Raw genomic sequence first — 21,705 nt, 5'->3', positions numbered from 1 at the left:
AAAAAGGAATGCGATGGGATGGGGAAGGAAGGGGAGGGAAAGGGAGGAAAAATATGGGGATAGGAAGGGAAGGGAAGGGAAGGAAAAGTAGGAAAGGGATGATGGAAGGGAATAGGAGAGACAAGGAATGGAAGGGAAGAAAGAGCAGAAGAGAGAGAGAGAGAGAGAGAGAGAGAGAGAGAGTTTGCATTTGTCATTAGTTATTGTCAATATTATTATTATCATATTTCTACTTCTCTCACTCTCTTTCAAAGCATTAGTTTATATATAATTATCAACAAATTTTTCCCTTTTTCTTAGATGCTTCAAATGATCATTACCCCAGACCTGTTCCTCCTCCTTACTCTCCTCTTCCTCTTACTCATTCTCCTCCTCTTCTTCCTCCTACTTCCCCTCCTCCTCCAACTCTATTACTACCACTGCGACGACGACATCTATTACTACCAATCTCTTCCTTTTCCTCCTCCTCCTCCTACCACAACTACTACTACTACTACTACTACTACAACTACTACTACTACCTCAAATCTCTGTTATTTAAGGCTGTAAGGAAAGACCCATTTAAGGCTTCTCTTTGTCCATTTTCTAGCGTGAGGTGAGCGAGAAGCCATTGATAATTACGAAGAAACAGGTAAAGTAGTAGTAGTAGGAGTGGTGGTGGTGGTGGAAGTAGTAGTAGTAGTAGTAGTCGTAGTGGTGGTGGTGGTGGTGGTGGTGTCAGCGGGAGCAAAGGGACTGTCAGCCACTCTGCGAGATCACCTTTAAGCGACACACCTCCCTTCCTTGCTTCCTCTCGATCCCTCTCCTGCCTCTCCCTCCCTCCCGCGCTCCGATCTCGTGCCAGGAGGGATGGAGAGAAAGCACGGACGGAGGGTGGGAAGGAGGGAGAGGGGAGGGAAAGGAAGGACCCAGAAGTATTCCCCCTTCTTTGTGCTAACTACTTGTTGAACGAAGGCGAAGAGAGAGAGAGAGAGAGAGAGAGCATTTCTAAGTGTGTGTGTGTGTGTGTGTGTGTGTGTGTGTGTGTGTGTGTGTGTGTGTGTGTGTGTGTGTGTGTGTGTGCAACATTCCCCTCGCTCTTAGGCACCGGGGCATGCGCTGTTCTACGTGGGAACGTGCGTGCGTGCGTGCGTGTATGTGTGTGTGCGTGCGTGCGTGTGTTATGTGCGTGTGTGCATGTGTGCGTGTTGCCGGAGGGGTCTTGTTATGCCAGCCACGTCACGAGGGAGAGGAGGAGGAGGAGTAGGAGGAGGAGGAGGAGTAGGAGGAGGAGAAAGAGGAGGGGGAGGAGAAAGAGAGGAGAAAGCAAATGCGCAGAACGTAAGAGAGAGAGAGAGAGAGAGAGAGAGAGAGAGAGAGACCTTACTTTCCTCTGTTCCTCTCTCTCTCTCTCTCTCTCTCTCTCTCTCTCTCTCTCTCTCTCTCTCTCTTGTGCCAGACGTAGCAACTTCCCTTTATTCCACAGCCTCTACTCCTCCTCCTCCTCCTCCTCCTCCACCTCCTCCTCTTCCTCCTCCTCCCTTGACCTCGCCTCAACTCCTGCAGCTTCCTTCCTCTCCACCACCCTCACCACCCTCACCACCACCTCCACCTCCACCACCACCATCACCTCCCTCACCACCACCTCCACCACCCTCGCCACCACCATTTTCCTCTGCCACCATGACCATCACTCTCTTCTTCATAAGGAAAGGTTTTGAACGGCTCTAGCTCTCTCTCTCCCCCTCTCTCTCTCTCTCTCTCTCTCTCTCTCTTAGTTCTTCTAGTTTTTGCTTTTTTTCTTAATTTCTGCTGTTTTTTTTTATTATTGTCATTAAAAACATACTAACTGATTATAATGATATTTACCTACAGGATTATCATACTTCTCATTCATTATTCTTATCGCCATTCTCTTTATCCTTCTCTTCCTTCTTCTTTATCATCATCATCATCATCATTATCACGAAACATTATGCCACTTAATTTGCTTTCTCTTATAAATATCTTAACTTCGTGGGAGTTTTATTCATCCCCCAACAATAATATTTTTCAAGTTGGTTGTATATAAAAAAAAGATAAAGGTGTTTTCCCAGACAGGCGCGGCAAGGCAGACTTCCTTCTCGCTTAAAAATAGCCTTCGATGTCTCAAGAATTTAGTGTTGATGCTGTCATGGTCGCTTGTTGTTGTTGTTGTTGTGTATGTGTGTGTGTGTGTGTGTGTGTGTGTGTGTGTGTGTGTGTGTGTGTGTGTGTGTGTGTGTGTGTGTGTGTGTGTGTGTGTGTGTGTGTGAGTGTGTGTGTGCCAATTCATCTTTCTATCTATCTATCTATCCATCTGCATGCAAATAAATCACTCTCCTTCCTCCTCCTCCCCCCTTCCTCTTCCTCTTTCATATTTTCTTTTCTCCTTTTTCTCTCTAACACATATTTCTTGTCATCTCTCTCTCTCTCTCTCTCTCTCTCTCTCTCTCTCTCTCTCTCTCTCTCTCATTCGTGTTGACCTATTTTACGCATCATCTCACTCTCATCTCCTCATTTCTCCTCCTCTCATCTCCCTTCCACCTCCTCAATCCCTCTCCATCTATTCAATCGCCCTAAGCCATCTTCTTCCACCCCCACGCACTCCACCTTCAATATTAACTTTATATTTCATGCATTTTTCATCTCCATCTTCGTTTTCTTCCTCCTCTTCTTCCTCCTTGGTTTCTGCTCCTTACTCACTATCCTAGCAACCCTCCCTCCTCCATCTCTTACGGTCCCGATAACCTCTCTCTCTCTCTCTCTCTCTCTCTCTCTCTCTCTCTCTCTCTCTCTCTCTCTCTCTCTCTCTCGGTGTGCTCCCTTTCATATCCTGACCTGAGCCAAGTTGGATGTAACTCCTGATGACGAGGCTCCCCCCCTCCCCCGCCCCGGCCCCTACGACCTCACCTGACGACCTTACCTGTGACGATGACGATAGATAGATAGATTTGGAGAGAGAGAGAGAGAGAGAGAGAGAGAGAGAGAGAGAGAGAGAGAGAGAGAGAGTTACACTTCCGGACTCGCACATTTGACAACAGAACACCGACGCGGTTTCCATGGCAACCCATGACGAGGGCAGGTGATTGGACGGGGGGAGGAGCGGGTGTGAGCTGATTGGCGCTTGAAGCCCGAAGGGGAAGCAGCAGCGGCGGCAGCAGCAGCAGCAGCAGCAGGAGGAGGAAAAGGAAGAGGAGGAGGAGGAGGAGGAGGAAGAGGGGGAGGAGGAAAAGAGGAAGAGGAAGAGTAGGAGGTGGAAACGGAAATATCGAAGAGCTGGCACCAGGAAGGCTGCTCGCTTATAACATGACAGCTTTAATATTATCTATCCGTCAGGCACTATAGTGACCTGCACAATAGATTAAAGCACTAGCACGTACGCATGGGAACGGCAGGATCCTTCACCTCACGACTAAACAAAGAAAATGGTACACCTAAACTGGTTATTTGATTTCGCACTTAGAATTTTGCAGGAATCTTGTTCCCACGGTGAATGACTCAAATTGAGAAAACATCCCCGCTGATGAATCGGTACAGTTATTGGCAATTATCGGATTTCTTTGCATATAGCTCATAAATATTGAAGCAATTGATGCAATTAAATGTGTTTAGGTACTTAAGACCAGATTCAAACTATCCAGCAGTCGTCTCATTTCCTGCATCACGAGGCTGCGTGACTGGAGCCGTCCTTCTTACTCTCTCCAGCAATTTGAAGCACTTCTTGTGACTGATGGACCAGAACTGAACTGCGTATTCCAAGTGAGGTCTCATCAACGAGTATTTCAGAAGTCAAATTGATTCCAACGTCTTTTTTTAATTTTATGTGCCAGCCTACAGCGCCGGTAGGCTTTCTTGAGGGGCCTGGATGGTAGTCGACCCCAGCCCTTCATGCCGCAGGCAAGTGTTTATAGTGGCGCCATCTTTTCTTGGCTCATGCTGCCTCCCGGAGCTCGTTCTCGATTCACTTGGACGGTTTCCTCTTGAGTCCGGGTTGATGGGTGGTCTTCAGGACAGCATGTGGGTAGTCTTAAGCTACTCGGCGGTGACTGAAAGATCCCAGGTGGTAGCGGCGGATTCGAACCCGCGTCGTCTGTCACGCGGTGAATGCGGGGCCCGCACGGTAACCACTCAGCCATTATGATTCCGACAAAGGTAACAACATTTTGCCGGGCAGACCTGCGGTGTTTTGCAGGCCTCACGTCCCTTCTGATCGTAACCCTCAATCATAACCAGTAACCATGGACGACCTGCAGAGGTATTCCATGCACGGTGTTAGTAAAGCATATGTTTCTGGTCCAAAAGTGCATGTTTTTTGCACTTACTGCGGTTGAATGACACTTGCCTCTTATAGACCTCTGAACAACACGGTGAAGGTCATGGTAGATTGTTGGGCACTGGCTTCGCAATCGGCCATCGTGAGGACATTCCATCCATTTTGGTGCCGTCAACAAACTTAAATGTGGAGAATTTTAGTTCGATTTAGAGATCCTTGAGGGGGATGAGATGGAGGAGGAGAATAAGGAGGAGGGAGAAGAGAAAGAGGAAGAGACGGAGAAAGAGGAAGAAAATAAGAAGTGGATGAGAATATTGCAAGACGAACAGGTGAGAAATAAACACACACACACACACACACACACACACGCACACGGAAACAAATAAATCTCAGCATGACAGACTTAATAGAACCCGCATGAGAGAGAGAGAGAGAATATTCATACAATCATGGTGACAAATTGTGCTGTCAAGATTCTGATTTCTGAGAACATGCATTAAGGCGAGGAGGAGGAGGAGGAGGAGGAGGAGGAGGAGGAGGAAAAGGAAATTGAAGAAGAGGTCATTGAGATCGGCGAGGAGAATGAAGAAGATGAAAAAGAGGAGGAAAAAAATAAATGACGCTCGCAAGAAGGGAGGATAAAAACACACACAAAAAACGCTGAAAATACACACACTACAATATGCACGTTTGACGAAGACGATGACGACTTCGACGACACATGGATGAAGGTAAAAAAAGAAGACGAAAGTAAAGAAAAAAAAGATAGATGGAGATTAAAAAAAAAAAAACTACAGTAATACAACGACAACAACAACAAACACTACTGCTACTACTACTACTACTACTACTCCCGCTACAAGAACAAGATCAATAACAACAACGACAACAACAAGAACGTATAACAAAATCAGTAGGAAAAATAAACAAGAAAAAAAACACAAAGGTAAATATTAAAGTGGAAGTGAGTGATACAAAAAAAAAAAAAATAGAGAGCAGGTAAATTAGAAGCAAGAATGTATGAATGAATGAATGAATGAAATGACGAGAATTACGAAGAACAGACAAGGAAGATGATGAGGAGGTAAAGGTGGGAAAGGAGGAAAAGGAGAGGGAGAATGAAGAGGAGGAGGAGGAGGAGGAGGGGAAAGAGGATTAAAGGGCCAGGAGTGGAGGGGGGGTAGGGAGGGTTGTTTATAGAGGGTCAGAGGAGGTCAGCTTCACGTCTTAAAGGTCAATTTCCTCTTCCCTGCAGACACTGAATGGTCGAAGGTCAGCCAGGGAGGGAGGAGGAAGAAGAGGAGGAGGAATAGGAGGAAGAGAGAACAATAGAAGAGAGAGAGAGAGAGAGAGAGAGAGGCAAAGAGGTCTCTAGGAGAGGGGAGCAGAGAGAGAGAGAGAGAGAGAGAGAGAGAGAGAGAGAGAGAGAGAGAGAGAGAGAGTCATCTAGTTGGTATGTCTAGGATCACCACGACCACCAAAACCGACCACCACCACCACTACCACCATCACCACCACCCAACTCTACGGTCAGACCAAGCCGCGTTTCATTACGAATCTGGCTCACGTTTTGCTCGGGAAAGTTACAGCACACACACACACACACACACACACACACACACACCACACACACACACACACACACACACACACACACAGGCTTAATACCAAATAAATACAAATGGAATATACATCTTTAATTTTTTCTCATACATATCATTACAAAAAATAGTCACACATATACACATACACATACATCATCATCATCATTCTCTCTCTCTCTCTCCCTCTCTCTCTCTCTCTCTCTCTCTCTCTCTCTCTCTCTCTCTCTCTCTCTCTCTCTCTCTCTCTCTCTCTCTCTCTCTCTCTCTCTCTCTCTCTCTCTCTCTCTCTCTCTCCTCTCTCTCTCTCTCTCTCTCTCTCTCTCTCTCTCTCGACATCCTGAGGGCAACCAATCAATCAATACTTCACACAGGTGAGAGAGAGAGAGAGAGAGAGAGAGAGAGAGAGAGACACACACACACACACACACACACACACACACACACACACACACACACACACACACACACACACGCACGCACGCACGGACAGGACCACACACACACACACACACACACACACACACACACACACACACACACACACGCACGCACGCACGGACACGATCTATCTTTTCCCCCATTCATTTCAGCACATAAAAGGAGAGAGGGAGGGATAGAGGGAGAGAGAGGGAGAGAGAGGGAGAGGGAGGAGGGGAATGCACTTTTCATATCCACCTGTTCGTATTTTAGAGATGGATGCTGTGGAAGGAAATTGAGCAGGTGGAGGAGGATGAAGATGAGGAGGATGTGGAGGAGGAGGAGGAGGAGGAGGAGGAGGAGGTCAGAGGAAACGTTTGAGTGGAAGGAAGAGAGGAAAAGGAAAGGTAAACAACGATGTGGATATATATTTTTTTATTCTCTCTCTCTCTCTCTCTCTCTCTCTCTCTCTCTCTCTCTCTCTCTCTCTCTCTCTCTCTCTCTCTCTCTCTCTCTGAGCCTACAACGGTAAGACTAACAGCAGCGGAAGTGAGGTAGAATCGACGGTCAAGGTTGAGAGAGAGAGAGAGAGAGAGAGAGAGAGAGACCTTTTCCTTTACCTTATCTTCCTTATCTCTGCCTCTCCTCTCTCTCTCTCTCTCTCTCTCTGTCACAGTCAGCGAGAGAGAGAAACAAAGACCCAGCCGTGAGAGAGAGAGAGAGAGAGAGAGAGACGCTAAACTAGTGTGCGGTGGGGAGTCAAAGAAGTTTTAATTGAAGCTGAAGTTTAGGATACATCTGAGTATTGCAGGAATAATATCGGAGCCACCACCACCACTACCACCACCACCACCACCACCACTACTACCACCACCACCACCACTCCCATTACTAAAACCACTACTTGCACTAGCTCTGTTTCTTGAAAAACTACCAAAACCACCATATTACGTAAGATCTTTCGCTTATGAAAATCAATTACACAAATAACAATATAAATCACGTTGACTTCGAAAAATAAATACTACCGCTACTACTACTACAACAACTACTACTACTATTACTACGACTACGACCATTTCACGCTAAAATACTAACATATTCATCATTCATAAACACACACACACACACACACACAGAAATCCCTGGAAGAGTTCTGTTCATGACAAGGCACACTCAAAAGCACAAAGAAAGAGGAGGAGAAGGAGGAGTTGAAGGAGGAGGAGGAGGAGGAGGAGGAGGAGGAGTAAAAGGTGAGTCAGGTGTTGTCGCCACTCACCTTTCGTCCACTTGTGCTGCGTTGCGTGACTGCCAATGAATCGACACACACACACACACACACACACACACGAGGAGGGTTTCCGGAAGAGCAGGAGGATGTCAACACTGTATTCCGGGATGCCTTGAGTGGCCTGAGTGTTGTTGTGTTGCGGTGTTGTTATTCTTTCCTTTCCCTTTTTTTTATTTATTTGTTTGTTTGTATTTGATTTTCTTCTTCTTCGTTTTTGTTTTGTTTTTTTGGTGTTTTTCTTTGTTTTGGTTCCCGTTAGAATTGTGCTTTTTTGTTGTTTTACTTTCACTTAACTATTATTATTATTATTATTATTATTATTATTATTATTATTATTATTATTATTACTATTATTATTTTGCTGTTATCTTTCATCTCGTCTTTTCGTTCTCTTTTTATTATGCCTTTTCTTTTCTTCTTTTTTACCTTGTCTTTTGTATTTTCCCAAACTTCTCTTCTTTATAACCTTTTCCTCTGAGGTTTTATTTTCTACTTCTTTTTTCTTTTTTTTTTCTCTTTTTTTCGTTCGTTTTGTTCGTCTTTTTGTTGCTGTTGTTATTGTTGTTCTTTTTTCTCTTCTTTTTCTTTTTCTTCTTCTTCTTCTTCCTCTTCTTCTAGTTGAAAGGGATCGAGGGTGACAGAGGAAAGTGAACACATGCAATAAGAGGGTGACTTAAACGTGTGAAGGAAAGGGAAGGACTGACAGGAGAATGTGAGGAGTGTTGGAGAGGAGGAGGAGGAGGAGGAGGAGGAGGAGGTGGGAGAGAGGGAGAAGGAGGAAGAGGAGAAGAAGAGATGGTAATGGACAGTGAAGGAGTGTTAAAGGAGGAGAAGGAGGAAGAGGCGGAAGAGGAGGAAAAGAAGGAAGAGAAGAAGAGATGGTTATGGAAGGAGGTTAAAGGAGGAGAAGGAGGAAGAGGCGGGAGAGGAGCAGGAGGAGGAGGAGAAGAAGGAGAAGGAAAGATGGCAAGGGACAGTGAAATACGGTGTGATGATGCAGAACTGAAGAGCAGAGGTACGCGTTAAGAAAGAGGGGAGATAAGAAGGAAAGAAGATAAGAGATTAAAAGAAGTGCAGAAAAGGAGAGACTACCCTAAAAAAAAGACATAATAAAGTAAAACCAAAGGAAAAACAACACAGGATAAACAAGAGAGCAGGATAAAGAGGAGAGCAAGGAAGGATACTAAGAAAAGGAAACTAAAGAGGATGCCGCAGGGAAAGATCATAGAATGTTAAAAGTAATATCAGGGAGGAACAATGCAGGAGAGTCTGGCAGGGAGGGAAGGGAAGGGTAGGGAAGGGAAGGAAGGGAGGGAGGGAGGGAGGGAGGGAGGAAGGGAGGGTCAAGGGAGGGAAAAAAGAGGAGCAGAAAAGGTCACGTTCGTAGCTCGTTGAGTCCACTTCCTCGCCTTCCACGTCCTTCATTTCCAGCAGAGGCGGTGTGCGTGTGCGTGTGCGAGTCCGTGTGCGTGTGTGTGCGTGTGTGTGTGTGTGTGTGTGTGTATGTGTGTGTGCTCAGTTCATTCATTCATTCATCGTAAACAGTGTGAATGGGCGGGAGCTCCACGAATCGTCTCTATCATTACTATTTTCACTCTTCATTTTCTTTTCTGTTGTTGTTTTCCCGTGGCGCTGCGGATACACAGCCTTCGTCCGCTTCCCTGTAACAATATATCAGCGTGTGTTTTTTTCGATGTGCGGGGCGGCATGCGCGTAGAGGCGGGATTACTACGGGAGTTTCTACGTCACTGCGCCAAGCTTCCTCCCATTCTTTTCCTTTTGTTGTTGAGGCATTGGCGGAAGTGGTGGTGGTGGCGGAGGTGGACGCTTCTGACCTCTTAATCCTGTTGTCTCGTGTCCCTGGGTTCGAATCCTGACCACGGTAACCAAGGGAGGAATATATGAATCTAGCACAAAAATATAAATAAAGAAATGGTGGTGGTGAGCCTTGCTGACCTAGAAATCCGCTTGTCTCATGTCCCTGGGTTCGAATCCTGACCACGGTAACCCGGAGACGAATATAGAAATCAAGCACACACACACACACACACACACACACACACACACACACACACACACACACACACACACTATAAATAAGTAAATAAATAAGTGAGTTAATGAATAAATATATCTGTATGTGTATATATGACATCTTAATAACGTTCTAATGAGCCGATTAATCCAGCGACCGACCACGTTACGAATAAGGTGGCGGGTAATTAATTAGAAGTCAAAATACACGAAAAAAAAGAAGAAATGAAGACAAGCTAAATGTATTAAGAAATGAAGGCAATTAAGGAAAGGATAAACACACACGAACAAAGAAATGAAGACAAACCCAAATATCTGAATAAATGAAGACAAACAAAATAATAAACGGATAAACAAACACATAAATATATACCTGGAATAATAAATTAATAAAAATAAACAAAACAGCAGCGCGGTGGCGGTGGTGGTGGAGAATTCTTGCAGCGCCGCAGAGGAATGGAGGCGAGCAAAGACGGGCACGCGAGGCTGTGTTGCGGTGTGTTGTGAGTGTGTTGCGGGTGTTGTGAGGGTATTGTGGTGTGCTTAGAGGTGTTGTGGTAGATTGTGGAGTGTTATGGGTCGTTACGATGTGTTGTGGATAGTTGTGGGGTATTGTGCTGTAGGGTGTTGTGTGGGGGTATTGTGGTATGTTGCAGTGTGTTGTGTTGGTGTTGCGGAGTGTTATGGGTCGTTGGGAGGTGCAGTGGGGCGTTGTCATGTCGTGGGGTGCTGTGTTGCATTGTGTTGCTGTGTTGTGTAGTGGACCATTAGGCATTGAGCGGTCTTAGCGGGAAGTGTTGACAGGAAAAGGTGCGTGTCCGGGACGGGAAAAGGAGGAGGAGGAGGAGGAGGAGAATGGGGAGGGGAGGAAAAGAAGCAAGAGGGGGAGGGAGATGGCACATAGAAGGAGGAGGAGGAGGAGAATGGAGAGGGGAGGAAAAGAAGGAAGAGGGGAAGGGAGATGGCACATAGGAGGAGGAAGGGGACTTGGGGAGAAGGAAAACGAGTAGTGGGGAGAGGAAAAGAAGCAGGAAGAGGGGGAGGAGGAAGAGGACTAAAAATGGAGGAAGAGGAGAGGGAGGAGGAGGAGGAAGAGGAGGCGAAAACTGGATTTGGCTAGTGAGAGTTAACAGGGTGGAACTTACTCTCAGGAAATGGCAAAAAATAGAAGGGGAGGAAAGCGAGAGATAGATAGATAGGTAGATAGATAGATAGATAGTAAGAGATAGAGAGGAAGAAAGAAGAAAAACTATTGATGTGGTAAAAATGAGAATGCTTAATGTTTAGTTTCTTTCTTTCTTTTTTTTCTTGTGTTTTTTTTGTGCTATTTCATGTACTCTGATGTATTTTTATTTTCCTCTCAATACTTTTTTAATTAATTTTCTGATTCCTTATTTTTTTTCATTATTTCTGTTTAACGTTATTCATTATTTTCCTCTTTTATCCTCCTTACTTTCCTCTTTCTTCTCCGTTTTTCCTGTGTTCTTGTTGTGCTCTCTCTCTCTCTCTCTCTCTCTCTCTCTCTCTCTCTCTCTCTCTCTCTCTCTCTCTCTCTCTCTCTCTCTCTCTCTCTCTCTCTCTCTCTCTCTCTCTCTCTCTCTCTCTCTCTCTCTCTCTCTCCAGTTCCAGGTAGAGAGCTTTGTTGAATTCTACGAAAGAGTACCTAGAGATATGAGTCATAGCTTCTCCTCCTCCTCCTCCTCCTCCTCCTCCTCCTTCTCCACCTCCACCTCCTCCTCCTCCTCCTCCTCCTCCTCCTTCTCCACCTCCTCCTCCTCCTCCTCTCACACTCATCTCTTCCTTCCACTTATCCCTTCTTCTGCACTCCATCCCTTCTCTTCCTCAGTCTTCTTCCTCCTCTATCCCTTCCTTCCTCCTCCTTCTCTTCCTCGTTCTGGTTCACCTTCTTCCACCTCATATATAAATCCTTCTCACGCCTCTCCTATTCGTTCCTTCCTCCAATCTTTATCACTTTCCCAGCTCTCCTTCGCTTCTTCCTACTATGATATTCTCCCTCCCCTCCAGCACTCCTTCCCTCTCTCCTCCGACCTTCTTCTTCTTCTTCTTTTTCTCCTTCTCCTCCTCCATCAATTGACAATCACTCTCTCCCTTTTCTCGCACTTGACATCTTCCATTACCAATTAGTTCTCTTCCTCCTCCTTTATTTCTTCTTCTGCTTCTCTTCCTTCTGTCTCTCTCTTTTGTTCCTATTTTATTAATGTTTTTCTTCTTCCTTCCCTTCTACCTTCACCTTGAATTCCTCCTCCTCTTCCTCCTCCAGGTGGGCTGACCGAAACACCTGTCTAACTCACCTGCGTCCTCCTCATTAAAAACCCTTCCCTCCTCCTCCTCCTCCTCCTCTCCTCCCCCTACCTCAACCTTCCTCCTCCTCCCTACTGTCCCTTCTCCTTCATATCTTTTTTTTTTCTTTTTTTTCTACTTTTTCTTTTTCCTGTTATTTTCTTCTTCTGGTTCCTGTTCTTCATCCTCTTTTTTTATTTTTCTTCTTCTTGTACTTCTTTCTTGTCTTCCTCCTCTTCATTCTTTATTCATCTCCTCCTCCTCCTCCTCTTCCTCCTTTTCATCCCTGTCTCTTTCTCGTCTTCGTTGTTCTTCTCCTCCTCCTCCTCCTCCTCCTCTTCATCCCTGCCTCTTTCTCGTCCTCGTTGTTCTCCTCCTCCTCCTCCCCCTCCTCTTCAGCCCTGCTTCTTTCTCGTCCTCGTTGTTCTCCTCCTCCTCCTTCTCCTTCTCTTCCTCCTCCTCCTCCTCCTCCTCCTCCCTGTGCTGTTGTCTTGCCGGTTTTAAAAAAAAAGTAGAGAAACTCGTTACATAGTTTTTCCTCCTCTCTTTTTTTTCTTCTTTTTTTTTTGTCTCCCTTCGTCTAATTAAGTGTTCGTTTACGTGGAGTATTTTACAACGGCGGGTCTTTAAACGCCGTCTTATTTTCTATGTTTTTTATTTTTACTTTTGTTTATTTTCGCCATTATTTCGTATTCTGTGTTTATCCAGTATTTTTATTTTCTTAGCTATGATGGTTGGTTAGATTATTTTATTTTATTATATCTATTTATCATATTTTATTTTATTTATCCTTTTTTATTTCTTGATTTTTTTTTGCGGTGATGGTTGGAGTGAATGAGTTTATTTTTTTTATTTTTTTTATTTTTTTGATCTGTTTTTTTCGATCTTTCATTATATTTTCTACTTAATTTATCCGTTTTTTTTTTTTATCTATTTCTTGTTTATTTTTTTTGCGGTGATGGTTGGAGTCATTTTTTTTTTGCTATTTTGCTTTTTTTCCCTTTTGAACTATTTATTTTTTTCTGTCTTTCAATATATTTTCTACGTAATTTATCCGTTTTTAATTTTTTTATCTATTCATTATTATTTTTTTTTTGCAAAGTGAATTATTTTTTATTTTGCTATTTTGCTTTTTCCCCTTTTGAACTATTTTTGGTTTATTTTGCATTTTTCTCCTTTTTGGTTTTAAGTATGAAGCTTAATTAAGATCATATTTATGCAGTGTGTCCCCCTTCCTCCTCCTCTTCCTCTCTATTTATTTTCTTTTATCATTACTATTTCTATTATTATTTTTATCAGCAGTATCCATGTTGTATTTTTTATTTTATTTTTAATTCACTGTTTTATTTCTTTGTGTTCCCTTTCGCTCTAATTTTTGCTTCCCTTATTTTTCTCTTCTTTTCTTTTTCGCTTCATACGAGTTTTTGCTAGTTTCTTTTCTCTCTCTCTCTCTCTCTCTCTCTCTCTCTCTCTCTCTCTCTCTCTCTCTCTCTCTCTCTCTCTCTCTCTCTCTCTCTCTCTCTCTCTCTTTTTCCTTTACCATTTCATATGTATTTTTCTTTCTGTTACTTTTCTTCTCTTTTACTTTTTCACTTCGTATTTATTTTTTCTTTCTTTTCGTTTCTTTAACAATAATTTTTCGATTTCTACGTTTTTATTTTTTGTTTTATGAGTATTTTTAATGTATATTTTTCTCTCTTCTTTTATATTTTCACTTGGTTTTGTTTGCAGGATTCATATCTCTCTCTCTCTCTCTCTCTCTCTCTCTCTCTCTCTCTCTCTCTCTCTCTCTCTCTCTCTCTCTCTCTCTCTCTCTCTCTCTCTCTCTCTCTCTCTCTCTCTCTCTCTCTCTCTCTCGGCCAGGTGTGTGTCGTGTTGTTTGTCTTTCCAGGAATACAATTAGTTCTCCCTCTACACGGGCAGGTAAATCTATATATATGCACGCGATTTGCTCTTTTGTATTCTCTCTCTCTCTCTCTCTCTCTCTCTCTCTCTCTCTCTCTCTCTCTCTCTCTCTCTCTCTCTCTCTCTCTCTCTCTCTCTCTCTCTCTCTCTCTCCAGGTAATGAGAGAGAAGGTCAGTATGTACCTCAGGTTAGTCTTCTGCAGCTGGTTGAAAATTAAAGGGAAACTCTCTCTCTCTCTCTCTCTCTCTCTCTCTCTCTCTCTCTCTCTCTCTCTCTCTCTCTCTCTCTCTCTCTCTCTCTCTCTCTCTCTCTCTCTCTCTCTCTCTCTCTCTTTTCATTAAGCTATCTTCCTCTTCCTCCTTCTTCTATTTCCTCGTCTCATCACTTTCCTTTGTTATCTTAAGCGCCGTCTTCCTCCTTCTATTTTTCTCCTCCTTCTCCTCTTCTTTCACTCTTGCTCTTTTATTTCAAGGCTCCTCCTCCTCCTCCTCTTTTTTCCTCTTCAACTGCATATTCCTACTGTATTTTAAGCTTCCTCCTCCTCCTCCTCCTCTTCCTCTTCCTCCACTGCATATTCCTACTGTATTTTAAGCCTCCTCCTCCTCCTCCTCCTCCTCTTGGGTACAAACAAAATCCTCAAACCCAAACAAAGATAAATCTGGCACCGCTTGGCACATCCCGGAACAGGTGTCAGGAAGAGCCAATCACCTACCTCTCCTCCTCCTCCTCCTCCTCCTCCTCCTCCTCCCAAGGGCCAGGCAAGTGCCAATACAGGGGGGAGAGTGCTTAAGGGGGTGGCGGTGATGGCACTGTTCTCTTTAACTTGTCGGAAGCCCTCGGTGGCTCGTGTAGCGGCTGGCCGAGAGGAGGCGTGATGGCCGAGGCTGGTGGCTGCTTGGCATAACTTGGTGGAAATGAAACGGGCGGAAATACTTAAATGGAGGGCTTGTTTGGCATACCCTGGTGAATATAAAAGGCTGACTTGTTTACTGTAACTAGTTGAAAATTTACTGGTGTCACTGTTTATCATTACTTGGTGGAAATTAAATGGTTAAGACTGTCTTGCATATGTTGGTAGAAATAAAATGGTAGTCTTGTTTAGCATACCCCGGTGAATATAAAAGGTTGACTTGTTTGCTATACCTTGGCCAAGATTAACTCATGTCACTCTTTATGATAACCTGCCAGAAATGAAATGGTAGTCCTGTTCAGGCTTAGTCGTTGAAAATTGAATGGTGAGACTCTTTAGCACACCTTTGCGGAAGTGAATTAGCGGACCTTATTTATCATACCTTGGCGAAAATGAAATGAAGTCGTTTATCATACCTTGGCGAATATGAAATGAAGTTGTTTATCATACCTTGGCGAAAATGAAATGAAGTCGTTTATCATACCTTGGCGAATATGAAATGAAGTCGTTTATCATACCTTGGCGAATATGAAATGAAGTCGTTTATCATACCTTGGCGAATATGAAATGAAGTCGTTTATCATACCTTGGCGAATATGAAATGAAGTCGTTTATCATACCTTGGCGAAAATGAAATGAAGTCGTTTATCATACCTTGGCGAATATGAAATGAAGTCGTTTATCATACCTTGGCGAAAATGAAATGAAGTCGTTTATCATACCTTGGCGAAAATGAAATGAAGTCGTTTATCATACCTTGGCGAAAATGAAATGAAGTCGTTTATCATACCTTGGCGAATATGAAATGAAGTCGTTTATCATACCTTGGCGAAAATGAAATGGTGGTCTTCTCTAGCACAACTTAAGAGCAAATGCAATGGTAGTCGTGTTTAGCATAGTTTGGCGAGAATGAAATTGTGGACATGTTTAGCATAATTTACACAAGGATATAAGAAAACTAAAAGAGGTTACATCTTGGCGGAAATGAAATGATAGCCTTGCTTAGCATAAAGTGGCGGAAGTATAAATGATGACTCTATTTAGCATATCTTGTCGAAAATGAAAGGATATCATTGAACAGCATAACTTGGCGAGAAGAAAATCATGAAACTGTTTATTATAATTTTGTGAACGCGAAATGGTGGTCTTGCTTAACATAATTTGGCAAAAATGACATGATGTCACTGAATAGCGCGCCTGGGACAACCTTGTTAGGCATAACTCTGCGGAGGCAAAATGATCATCTTGTTTAGGCTAATTCGGCGTATATAATATTGTGGCACTCTAACGGGACTTGTCTGAGGTGAAACTGGTACTCTTTGTGATAACCCAAACATCAGCGACTTCGTTCAAGAGGAGCACCGGAGGGCAGCATGGGCCAAGCAAGAGTCATACATCACGGCAGCCACTATAAATGAAGTTCGCCTGCGCTAGTAACGGGCTGGGGCCGTCCAAGAGGCCCCTCAAGACAGTTTACCGGCGCTACAGGCACCACCTAAAAAAGAAAAAGAAAAAGAAAAAAAGCTCGACACGAAAATATAAGAGGAAATGTGTTAGTGATGAACTTTAGCACAGTAACTCTGCAGAAATTTAGTGGTAAAACTTTTCAGAACAAGAAAAAAACACAGTTGCAGTGATGAAACATAAGAACATAAGAACATAAGAAAGTAGGAGTCTGCAAGAGGATGGTAGGCCTGTACAAGGCAGCTCCTTTGAACTTACGCTCCTGTGAATCTAACCCCACCTAGTATCACTGTCCATGAATTTATCTAATCTATTTTTGAATGTGACAATTGTATTGGCACTCACCACATGACTGCTCAGCCTGTTCCATTCAGTAGTAGTAGTAGTAGTAGTAGTAGCAGTAGTGGTAATTTTGTTATTATCATTATTACAATTACTGATACAATAATAACGGAAGTGCAGTGGATGACAAGTACAACAGTTACATAACGTCTAGATAATAAGAAACAATAAGATAAGTTATATACACCAGAGGCTTCCCGCAACTCGGAGGTCACCTCTTCGCCAGCCCTTTTCCTTCACAGAGGCTTCCCGCAACTCGGGGGTCGCCTCGTCTGCAGCTTAATTTTCTCCGTCAGGCGTCAGGTCACGAGCATTGTTACCGGACCGTCCCAGGTGCCTGTAGGTCGCTTAATGAGCCTCAGCACCCTCGCACCTCCGCCACTCTGCTATTTTGGCACGAATGAAGTTGTGGCACTGCAGAACTGAGTCTCTGTGGCCCTTCACATGAAGGGTTCGCTTAATCCGTGTGATACCTACCCCATAGCTCCGCCGCAGATCCTCGAGGTGGCGGTCCTCGGGGCCTGCAAGGCGGCTGATAAATCTATGAGGCACAGCCAGGCTGCGGTAAGCGTGAGAGGCAGTGGCGGGGGTGGCAGAGACTGTCACTGGTGCAGAGGACTCGCCTTGATGGGGAACTTCCTGGTCTGCGGACGTCGCTTCGCGTGCTCCTTCATTTCTTGCATCGGAGGCTTCCCGCAACTCGGAGGTCACCTCTTCTGCTCCTTCATTTCCTGCATCGGAGGCTTCCCGCAACTCGGAGGTCACCTCTTCTGCTCCTTCATTTCCTGCATCGGAGGCTTCCCGCAACTCGGAGGTCACCTCTTCTGCTCCTTCATTTCTTGCATCGGAGGCTTCCCGCAACTCGGAGGTCACCTCTTCTGCTCCTTCATTTCTTGCATCAGGCTTCCCGCAACTCGGAGGTCACCTCTTCTGCTCCTTCATTTCTTGCATCAGGCTTCCCGCAACTCGGAGGTCACCTCTTCTGCTCCTTCATTTCCAGCATCGGAGGCTTCCCGCAACTCGGAGGTCACCTCTTCTGCTCCTTCATTTCCTGCATCGGAGGCTTCCCGCAACTCGGAGGTCACCTCTTCTGCTCCTTCATTTCCTGCATCGGAGGCTTCCCGCAACTCAGGTCACCTCTTCTGCTCCTTCATTTCCTGCATCAGGCTTCCCGCAACTCGGAGGTCACCTCTTCTGCTCCTTCATTCCCTGCATCGGAGGCTTCCCGCAACTCAGAGTCACCTCTTCTGCTCCTTCATTTTCTGCATCAGGCTTCCCGCAACTCGGAGGTCACCTCTTCTGCTCCTTCATTTCCTGCATCAGGCTTCCCGCAACTCGGGGGAGAGAGAGAGAGAGAGAGAGAGAGAGAAGAAACTGAAAATAGCCAAACACAATGACAAAAAAGTAATAAAAGCAGCACAGTTTAACCCAAAACCTTTTTCATGGGATATAAATAAAAGCAGATTAAACCAAGGTAATAAAACCTCTGCCTGGGGAGTCACGGCTCCGGAACGTGAATGACACTCTGCAACACACCTGCGTTTTATACAATTTAATTTTTTTCTGAATGGTTCGTGGCAGGCAGTAAAAACACCTGTATAGTTTTTTTTATTAGGTGTATAGGGGGCAGGTTAATAGGGCAGGTGTGAAGAACAGGTGAGTGTGTGTGTGTGTGTGTGTGTGTGTGTGTGTGTGTGTGTGACGGGTATGTTGATGGGTTTGCTATGTTATTTGTGATGGGAGTAGTTATCATCATCATCATCATCATCATCATTATTAGCCTATTATAAGTATCATCATTGTTATTATCATTTAAATAGTTTTCATTCACTTCCTAACGTCCATTGTGTGTTTAAAGGGCAAAGATGTTTCTGTCTAGAGTTTAAATGTGTCAATGTATGAATGAATGTATGAACGTATGAATGAATGAATGTATGTATGTATATCTGTATGTATGTATGTATGTATGTATGTATGAATGTATGTATGTTTTCGTATTAAGCCTTCACATGCACGTATAGACCGAAGAGGAAGAAAAAAAAATAATAAGAAGAAGAAAGAAGAAGAGGTAGAAAAATAAGCAGAAGAAACAGAAGAAAAGAAGAAGGCGAAGAAGAAAACGAAGAAAAGAAGAAAAAGAAAATGAAGAAGAATCAGAATCAGACTCAGAAAAAGAAAACGAAGTTATGTATGTATGAACGTATGTATGTATGTATGTATGTATGTGCGTGAGTATGCATGCAGAGGGTAGTGACCTTTGGATAGCTGGTGTCAGGCATGATCAATACACACACACACACACACACACACACACACACACACACACACACACACACACACACACACACACACCCTGCCGACCCCTCACAGGCTCTATCACGCGAACCTTCTTTACGACGCCCGCTGTACTCACCCACTCATCCCACCCTTGAGTCGCCCTGTGTTGGTATTGTCAAAAGCTCCCACCCATCACAAACAATTTCCAAAGGCCAAATAGGGGGTTAATCGAGTTCTAATGAGTGTTCTTTTAAGTTCACGGTACAGAAGAAGGCTCAGACTACCACCAGGGTCATAAAAGTAGTACCCCTGGAAATGCCCTAAACTCCCACGAAAGACTAGTATATTTCGTGTTCTTGAGCGCAGAAATGTTTAAAAATATCGCCCCTAGTTTTCTTTCTCTCCGGTACAAAGGAAGGCTCAGACTACCACCAGGGTCATAAAAGTTGTACCCCTGGAAATGCCCTAAACTCCCACGAAAGACTAGTATATTACGTGTTCTTGAGCGCAGAAATGTTTAAAAATATGGTCCTTAGTTTTCTTTCTCTCCGGTACAGAGGAAGGCTCAGACTACCACCAGGGTCATAAAAGTAGTACCCCTGGAAATGCCCTAAACTCCCACGAAAGACTAGTATATTACGTGTTCTTGAGCGCAGAAATGTTTAAAAATATAGCCATTAGTCTTCTTTCTCTCCGGTACAGAGGAAGGCTCAGACTACCACCAGGGTCATAAAAGTAGTACCCCTGGAAATGCCCTAAACTCCCACGAAAGAAGTATATTACGTGTTCTTAAGCGCAGAAATGTTTAAAAATATGGTCCTTAGTTTTCTTTCTCTCCCTTCCGCAACCCTTAACTTAACTATTGATTCCGCCCTTGGTCCACCCTTAGTCCTTCCTCTCCCTTCTGTTGCCCTTATCTATTAGACTTGCCCTTCATCCGCCCTTAGTCCAGTCCTCCCTCTCTCCCTTCTTAATCCCCTTGGTCTTACATTCCTCCCTCTTTCTCTTTTGCGCCAGCCTTTTATATTCTCTCCTCATAGTTCTTCTTCTCCCTTCCACTGCCCTTGAATCACCCTCAGTTCTTTGTTCTCTCCCTTCTGCAGCCCTTAGATATCAATCCTTCCTTTCCTCTCCTCTCTTCTGCGGTTGCCAACTAACTCCCTACTCCATTCATACTCCCTTATAGTTCTTCCTCTTACTGCTGATATCCTTTCCTAATTCTTTACTCCTCCCTCTAGTCGCTTACACCTTTCTTTCTCTTCTTCAGTGATTAGTTACTCCTTTTCTCCGTTCTACATCCCCTTCGCTTCTTCCTCACACTCCCTCCTTACTCTCTTTCTTCTACGCCTCTTCTTTCTTCTTTCTTCTACGCCTCTTCTTCATTGCCTAGTTACTCCTTTTCTCCGTCCTACATTCCCTTAACTTCTTCCTCACACTCCCTCCTTACTCTCTTTCTTCTACGTCTAGCTACTGTATTACTCCGACCTTCTGTCCATCTACTCCTTTTTCTTCCTCTTCTAAGCTCACCTACTCACTCTCTCCTCCCTTCCTCTCTTTCTCTTCTGCGTCCAGCTACTCACTTAATCCACCTTCCAGCTCCCTCACTCCCCCCTCTATTATTCTTTCATGCACTCACTCCGTTTCTCGCTTGGTCACTCACTCAATCACTCCCTTCTCTCTCTCTCTCTCTCTCTCTCTCTCTCTCTCTCTCTCTCTCTCTCTCTCTCTCTCTCTCTCTCTCTCTCTCTCTCTCTCTCTCTCTCTCTCTCTCTCTCTCTCTCTCTCTCTCTCTCTCTCTCTCTCTCTCTCTCTCTCTCTCTCTCTCTCCACTATTCTCGGACTCACTCACTCAACTGCCTTCCTCCGTTTCTCCCTCATTGCCGTGTTCCTTCACTTTCTTCTCTACTTTTTTACTTTCTTTTCTTTTTCTTTACTTACCTCACTTTTATTCACTTATTTCTCTTCCCTTGTTCCCTCCTTCATTCTTTCAATTATTCGTTCACGCGTTAACTCACGTCCCACTCTTTCTCTCTTTTATTTTTTCCAAGATTTCTTTATTAATTTTCTTCTACCTCAGTTAATCTTTTACTCTCATTATCCATCTTTATCTTCTACACTCCTTTACTCCCTTCTTTATTTTCTCTCATATTCCTCCTCCTTCCCTCCCATCACTTACCTAATAGTTACCTTCACATCCCTTCCCTCCTTCCCATTCCCTTCTCAATAACCTGCCCTTCACTCCTTCCTTTATCCTCTCATCCCTCCCCTTCCCCATCACTTCCCATACAGTTACCAGCATACCCCTTCCCCCTTCCTCCCATCTTTATAAACTTCCCCTCACGCTTATTGGCACTCTCTCCCTCCCTTCCCTTCCTCTATCTTGGCAGCCACGCACCGATAGCTTGGCACTCTCTTATCCACCTCTCTCCCTCCCTCCCTCCCTCCCTTTTTCTCCCTTGCCGAGGAATGGTAATGACAGATTTACCTATGAGGGGATATTCTGTAAGGGAGAGAAGGGAGGCAAAGAAAGGGAGGAAAAAAGAGGGAGAGAAGAAGAGGAGAGGGGGGGAGAGGGAGAGCTGAAGTGGTGTTTTTTCTTACAGGAGGAGGAGGAGGAGGAGGAGGAGGAGGTGAAAGGAAGGAAGAAAGGGGAGATGGGAGCCTGTGTTGACATTTGTAAATATCATTCAGACCATCCCCTTCCCTCCTTTCCTCCCCTTCTCTCCCCCCTTTCCTCCCCCTCTCAGCCCCCTTCCCCTCCCCTAGTGTTTCAACCTTCCCCTGTCTTCCTTCACCTTTTAAAACACGCTCAGGTTCTTTTTCTCTCTCTCTCTCTCTCTCTCTCTCTCTCTCTCTCTCTCTCTCTCTCTCTCTCTCTCTCTCTCT

The sequence above is a fragment of the Eriocheir sinensis genome, chromosome 39, assembly GCF_024679095.1.
Source record: "Eriocheir sinensis breed Jianghai 21 chromosome 39, ASM2467909v1, whole genome shotgun sequence".
In the NCBI taxonomy this organism is placed as follows: domain Eukaryota; kingdom Metazoa; phylum Arthropoda; class Malacostraca; order Decapoda; family Varunidae; genus Eriocheir; species Eriocheir sinensis.
This window is presented reverse-complemented; position numbering follows the sequence as displayed.